The following is a 7,584-nucleotide window of genomic DNA, read 5'->3' on the forward strand; positions in this document are numbered from 1 at the left end:
AGCCAAGGGGAACAACTACTCCAAGTCTCAGAGCGAGTGACATCACCGATTGAAATGCTATTAGCGCGCACCCCGCTAACTAGCTAGCCATTTCACATCGGTTACACCAGCCTAATCTCGGGAGTTGATAGGCTTGAAGTCATAAACAGCTCAATGCTTTTGAAGCATTGCGATGAGCTGCTGGCAAACGCACAAAAGTGCTGTTTGAATGAATGCTTACGAGCCTGCTGCTGCCTACCATCGCTCAGTCAGACTGTTATATCAAATCATAGACTTAATTATAACATAACACACAGAAATACGAGCCTTTGGTCATTAATATGGTCGAATCCGGAAACTATCATTTCGAAAACACAACGTTTATTCTTTCAGTGAAATACGGAACCGTTCCGTATTTTATCTAACGGGTGGCATCCCTAAGTCTAAATATTGCTGTTACATTGTACAACCTTCAATGTTATGTCATAATTCTGTACAATTCTGGCAAATTAATTACGGTCTTTGTTAGGAATAAATGGACTAAACACAGTTTGCAACGAGCCAGACGGCCCAAACTGTTGCATATACCCTGACTGCTTGCACGGAACGCAAGAGAAGTGACACAATTTCCCTAATTATAAGAAATGAATGTTAGCAGGCAATATTAACTAAATATGCAGGTTTAAAAAATATATACTTGTGTATTGATTTTAAAGAAAGGCATTGATGTTTATGGTTAGGTTTGGTGCAACGACAGTGCTAAATCATCGCCCGTTTGGCGAAGTAGGCTGTGATTCGATGAGAAATTTACAGGCACCGCATCGATTATATGCAACGCAGGGAACGCTAGATAAACTAGTAATATCATCAACCATGTGTAGTTAACTAGTGATTATGTGAAGATTGATTGTTTTTTAAGTTTAATGCTAGCTAGCAACTTACCTTGGCTTCTTGCTGCCCTCGCGTAACAGGTAGTCAGCCTGCCACGCAGGCTCCTCGTGGAGTGCAATGTAAGGCAGGTGGTTAGAGCGTTGGGCTAGTAACCGGAAGGTTGCAAAAACGAATCCCCGAGCTGACGAGGTAAAAATCTGTCGTTCTGCCCCTGAACAAGGCAGTTAACCCACCGTTCCTAGGCCGTCATTGAAAATAAGAATGTGTTCTTAACTGACTTGCCTAGTTAAATAAAGGTGTAAAAAATGTAATTATTTAAAAAAAAAATGTTTTTTTAAATCGGCCAAATCTGTGTCCAAAAATACCGATTTGATTGTTATGAAAACTTGAAATCGGCCCTAATTAATCGGCCATTCAGATTAATTGGTCGACCTCTATCTACAGTACAAAATTCATGTGTACGTGTGTGCATAATGTGTATGTTATCGTGTGTGTGTGTGAATGCATGTGTTTGTGTTGCTTCAAAGTCCCCGCTGTTCCATAAGGTGTATTTTCATCAGTTTTTTTAAATCTAATTTTACTGCTTGCATCAGTTACTAGATGTGGAATAGAGTTCCATGTAGTCATGGCTCTATGTAGTACTGTGCTCCTCCCATAGTTTGTTCTGGACTTGGGGACTGTGAAGAGACCTCTAGTGGCATGTCTTGTGGGGTATACATGGCTGTCCGAGCTGTGCGCCAGTAGTTCAAACAGACAGCTCGGTGCATTCAACATGTCAATACCTCTCATAAATACAAATAGTGACAAAGTCAGTCTCTCCTCCACTTTGAGCCAGGAGAGATTGACATGCATATTATTAATATTAGCTCTCTGTGTACATCCAAGGGCCAGCCGTGCTGCCCTGTTCTGAGCCAATTGCAATTTTCCTAAATCCCTTTTGTGGAACCTGACCACACGAGTGAACAGTAGTTCAGGTGCAACAAAACTAGGGCCTGTAGGACATGCCTTGTTGATAGTGCTGTTAAGAAGGTAGAGTAGCGCTTTATTATGAACATACTTCCCCCCATCTTAGCTACTGTTGTATCCATATGTTTTTACCATGACAGTTCATAATCCGGGGTTAATCCAAGCAGTTTAGTCACGTCATCTAGCTCAATTTCCACATTATTTCTTTCAAGATTTAGTTGAGGTTTAGTGAATGATTTGTCCCAAATACAATGTTTTTAGTTTTAGAAATATTTAGGACTCACTTATTCCTTGCCACCCACTCTGAAACTAACTGCAGCTCTTTGTTAAGTGTTGCAGTGATTTCACTCACTGTAGTAGCTGACATGTATAGTGTTGACTCAAAGCCAGTGGCATGTCATTAGTAAAGATTTGAAAAAAGTAATGGGCCTAGAGAGATGACTTGGGGAATTCCTGATTCTACCTGGATTATGTTGGAGTGGCTTCCATTAAAGAACACGTTCTGTTAGACAGGTTACTCTTTATCCACAATATAGCAGGGGGTATAAAGCCATAACACATACGTTTTCCCAGCAGCAGACTATGATCGATAATGTGAAAAGCCACACTGAAGTCTAACAAAACAGCCCCCACAATCTTTTTATCATCAATTTCTCTCAGCGAATCATCAGTCATTTGTGTAAGTGCTGTGCTTGTTGAATGTCCTTCCCTATAAGCATGCTGAAAGTTTGTCAGTTTGTTCACTGTAAAATAGCATTGTATCTGGTCAAACACAATTTTTTTCCAAAAGTTTGGTTGGCTATTTAATTTTCTTTTAAAACCTTTATTTAACTAGGTAAGTCAGTTAAGAACAAACTATTTTTTACAATGACGGCCTACACCGGCCAATTGTGCGCTGCCCTATGGGACTCCCAATCACTGCCGGATGTGATACAGCCTGGATTCGAACCAGGGACTGTAGTGATGCCTCTTGCACTGAGATGCATTGCCTTAGACCGCTGCATCCGTGTGTATGTGTGTGTGTTAACCATTTAACTGCACTAGAATGCTTAAAAGGCCGCTAAAATTTTAAATATCGGTTATCGGTATCGTTTTTTCGGGCAAGGAAAATATTGGATATCGGTATCGGCAAAAAATGTCATCGGTGCATCACTAATTTGTTAACACATTTTAACTCTAATTTCTGACACCTGATTTTCCTCTGTCTCACTCCAGTTGTTCTCAGGAGAAATGTCAGTGTGTGTGTGTGTGTAGAGAATACGTCAGGCTTCTTTCTACTTCATCGCCCAGGACCACTACACCAATGAGGCAGAGGACGCCAAGTTTGGACCAGTGAGTCACCAACTCATCTTATGCTTTACACAACTCAGCTCAAATGTATCGCTCCACCTTCCTCCAACTCCAGTGCCTTACATTTGTTGACCTTTTTACCAATGTCTAAGGATTGTGCAAGGATTTTAAGTTGGGACTTTGACTCCATACCTAATCTTATTCCATCTCCTGTATTGTTCTGCTCTCTGTATAGATGATGCTGATGCCCCACTGTAAGAACCTGGAGATCTTCATTTAGTTCTGAGGGAGCTGACTTGGTCACAAACGGCGCTTGGGACACCTTTTAGCGTTACCACTGTCTGGAGAACAGCCAGAGGGTGGTCGAGACATCTGCTGCAACTTCGTCTTCAGTGTGTCAGCTCTGCTACACCTGGGAGCTAAAGGTATGGCACCACACTCCCAACAGTCATGTATGCTTAAACATACTCGAATGCCACAGGAGGTTGGTGGCACCTTAATTGTGGGGAGAACAGGCTCGTGGTAATGGCTGGAGCGGAATAGGTGAAATGGTATCAAACACATGGTTTTGTTCTGATCTAGCCATTATTATGAGCCGTTCTGCCCTCAGCAGCCACCACTGTTGTATGGTCATTTATGTCTGATTCTTAAAGTGGCAATCAGCAGTTAAAACAATAACAAAGCGCTTTCCCTGCTCCTGTTTCAGTAAAAAGCTACGGGATGGAGCTGGAGAAATGTTGAACACTCTCAAATTCATAGACACAGCTATGGATGCAAGGACTGACCATCGTGCCTCCTAAAACCCCCCGGCCCAAGGTTCTTCGCCTCAGACCTCCTCCAATGGGTTTTGAGAAGGAGGCATGCAGAGGAAGTGAGGAGTTGAGCAGATATTAATTGGGACAGAGCTCATGTCATTGTTTTAGGTGGGAACATGTTGAATGATACATTTATTCTGTTTGCACTTATAACTTGTGCTCTTTCCACAGATGGCTCTGGCTTGCTGATAACATCTGATCTGAGACTCCCTGTGCGATTTGACTCCTGTAATATATTCAATAAAACTTCCCATGCCAAATTGAAATAATTTTAGATTCTACAATTGATAGACAATAGTAGTTCCCAATCAGACAATTATTGTAAACAAATCTGTTTCACTCAGTGCAATGTTTGGTGAATGCATGTTGTTTTGTCCTTTGAATGCAACCATCATCGAGTCCATCCTCACTTCCTCGATCACTGCAACGGATTGTCCGGTCTGCTGAGAGGGTCATTGGCTACCACCTTCCCTCCATCGAGGTCCTGCATAACCCCTTCATGCCCGACCCCCTTTCACACCCTCTTCCAAAAAGTCCCATCTGGCAAACGGTTCATGTCAATCACAACCAAAACCTCCAGCCACCTGAACAGTTTCTTCCCCTGTGCCTTGGCCCTCACCAACCGTCCACCTGGTTCACGATTAACCTCTCATCTGTGGACTTTGCACTATTCATCCACAGACGATGCACCTTGGACTATTATCCTAGAACTGCAAATTGCTCTTTGCACTCTCCTCACATCTCGTACATGTGTAGCACATGGGGATGTGTGAAACTTAATCCTCAGCCTTAAGTGTCCCGTTTGTGTCGCCTTATTACAGGGATGACACTAGTCACCTTTTGGCGAAATTCGCCTTTTTGAATCCAAAATAGGTGACCTATGTGATACGTGTAGATCCGATGGGCTTTGGATGACTACTGGCTGTAAGTGAACGAGTGATGCGCATTTGGAGCAATACTGGCTGCAGGAAGTGCAAAAAAAAGGGTCACCTTTTTGGGCCCATTTTTTGGGGGTCCATTCCTCCTGTTATTAACTAGCTTTTGAGGTGGTGCGATTGGCTAAGACGCTTGAGAGACGTGTGTGAGGCAGAGGTCCTGAGTTTCCGCCAGGTATGGGCCGACTCTGGAGGAAGTGGTACTCGCTAAGCAAGCAGAGTGACATCCTTTACACATGCATCATTTATAATGTAGCTTATTGTGCTCATAGTGTACACACTGTATGTGGATTTGCATCTATGTATATTGTGTTTGTGGTAGCACCATTTCACATAGTCAAATTCCTATACGTGCTAATTTATTTGGTGAATTAAAGCTGATTGACATGTTTTAACTTGAGTAGCTGGTTTATCATGTCAGTTTACATTCTATTATTTTTGGACTGATTATGTACTGTATGAACTGCAGCAGGTAGCAGCTTCTTGCCTTTGTGTCTTCCCCTATGTGTCTTCATGTATGTTGCAGGGTCTACAGATAATCACGGATTACAAATGGAAAACCAGCCACGTCGCGGACACCGATGTCTTGCTCCCGGACAAGCTAAACACCTTCGCCCGAATTGAGGATAACACAGTGCCACTGACGCGGCCCGCTCCCAAGGACTGTGGGCTCTCGTTCTCCGTGGCCGACGCGAGTGAGACATTTAAGCTGCTGGCCCAGACGGCATCTCTAGCCGCGTCCTCAGAGCATGCGCAGACCAGCTGGCTGGAGTGTTTACGGGCATTTTATCAATCTCTCCCTATCCCAGTCTGCTGTCCCCACTTGCTTCAATATGTCCACCATTGTTCCTCTACCCAAGAAAGCAAAGGTAACAACTAAATGGCTATCGGCCCGTAGCACTCCTGCCATCATGAAGTGCTTTGAGAGGGTAGTTAAGGATCATATCACCTCTACATTACCTGGCACCCTAGACCCACTTCTATTTGCATACTGCCCCAATAGATCTACAGACGATGCAATCGTCATCGCACTGCACACTTTCCTATCTCATCTGGACAAGAGAAATACCTATGTAAGAATGCTGTTTATTGACTACAGCTCAGCATTTAACACCATAGTAGCCTCCAAGCTCATCATTAAGTTTGGGGCCCTGGGTCTGAAACCCACCCTGTCCAACTGGGTCCTGGACTTCCTGATGGGCCGCCACCAGATGGTGAAGGTAGGAAACAACACCTCCACTTTGCTGATCCTCAACACAGGGGCCCCATAAGGGTGTGTGCTCAGCCCACTCCTGTACTCCCTGTTCACCCATTACTTTGTGGCCACGCACGCCTCCAACTCAATCATCAAGTTTGCAGACGACTCAACAGTGGTAGGCCTGATTACCAACAATGACGAGACATCCTACAGGGAGGAGGTGAGGGCCCTGGCAGAGTGGTGCAAGGAAAATAACTCCCTCAACGAAACGAAGGAGCTGATCGTGGACTTCAGGAAACAGCAGAGGGAGCACGCCCCTATCCACATCGACAGGACCGCAGTGGAGAAGGTGGAAAGCTTCAAATTCCTAGGCATACACATCACTGACAATCTGAAATGGTCCACCCACACACAGTGTGGTGAAGAAAGAGCAACAGCCCCTAAGACCCTCACAAACTTTTACAGATGCACAATTGAGAGCATCCTGCCGGGCTGTATCGCCGCCTGGTACGGCAACTGCACCGCCTGCAACCGCAGGGCTCTCCAGAGGGTGCTGCAGTCTGCCCAACGCATCACCGGTGGCACACTGCCTGCTCTCCAGGACACCTACAGCACCTGATGAATTTTGGCACATTTCTTCTGACAGAGCTGGTGGAACTGAGTCAGGTTTGTAGGCCTCCTTGCTCGCACACGCATTTCAGTTCTGTCCACATATTTTCTATAGGATTAAGGTCAGGGCTTTTATGGCCACTCCAATACCTTGACTTTGTTGTCCTTAAGCCATTTTGCCACAACTTTGGAAGTATGCTTGGGGTCATTGTCCATTTGGAAGACCCATTTGTGAAGCTTTAACTTCCTGACTGATGTCTTGAGATGTTGCTTCAATATAGCCACATCATTTTCTTTCCTCATGATGCCATCTATTTTGTGAAGTGCGCCAGACCCTCCTGCAGCAAAGCACCCCTACAAAAAGATGCTGCTACCCCCGTGCTTCACGGTTGGGATGAGGTTCTTTGGCTTGCAAGCCTCCCCCTTTTCCCTCCAAACATAACGATGGTCATTATGGCCAAACAGCTCTATTTTTGTTTCATCAGACCAGAGGACATTTCTCCAAAAAGTACGATCTATGTGCAGTTGTAAACCGTAGGTTTTGGAGCAGTGGCTTCTTTCTTGCTGAGTGGCCTTTCAGGTTATGTCGATTATAGGACTTGTTTTACTGTGGATATAGACACTGTACCTGTTTCCTCCAGCATCTTCACAAGGTTTGCTGTTGTTCTGGGATTGATTTTCACTTTTCGCACCAAAGTACATTAATCTCTAGGAGATAGAACGTGTCTCCTTCCTGAGCGGTATGACGGCTGCGTGGTTCCATGGTGTTTATACTTGCGTACTATTGTTTGTACAGATGCACGTGGTACCTTCAGGCATTTGGAAATTGCTCTCAAGGATGAACCAGACTTGCGGAGGTCTACAATTTTTTTTCTGGGGTCTTGGCTGATTTCTTTTGATT

General features: G+C 44.4%; 1 long non-coding RNA gene across 1 annotated transcript; it reads left to right on the forward strand.

Moving 5' to 3' along the window:
- Positions 1 to 3,838: 3,838 nt before the first annotated feature.
- On the forward strand, positions 3,839 to 5,276 carry LOC120034555. The gene is made up of 2 exons (XR_005474044.1): positions 3,839 to 3,997; positions 4,113 to 5,276. It is a non-coding gene; the product is annotated as an uncharacterized LOC120034555 (long non-coding RNA).
- Positions 5,277 to 7,584: the final 2,308 nt, after the last annotated feature.

The sequence above is a fragment of the Salvelinus namaycush genome, chromosome 41 (genome assembly GCF_016432855.1).
Source record: "Salvelinus namaycush isolate Seneca chromosome 41, SaNama_1.0, whole genome shotgun sequence".
Classification (NCBI taxonomy): domain Eukaryota; kingdom Metazoa; phylum Chordata; class Actinopteri; order Salmoniformes; family Salmonidae; genus Salvelinus; species Salvelinus namaycush.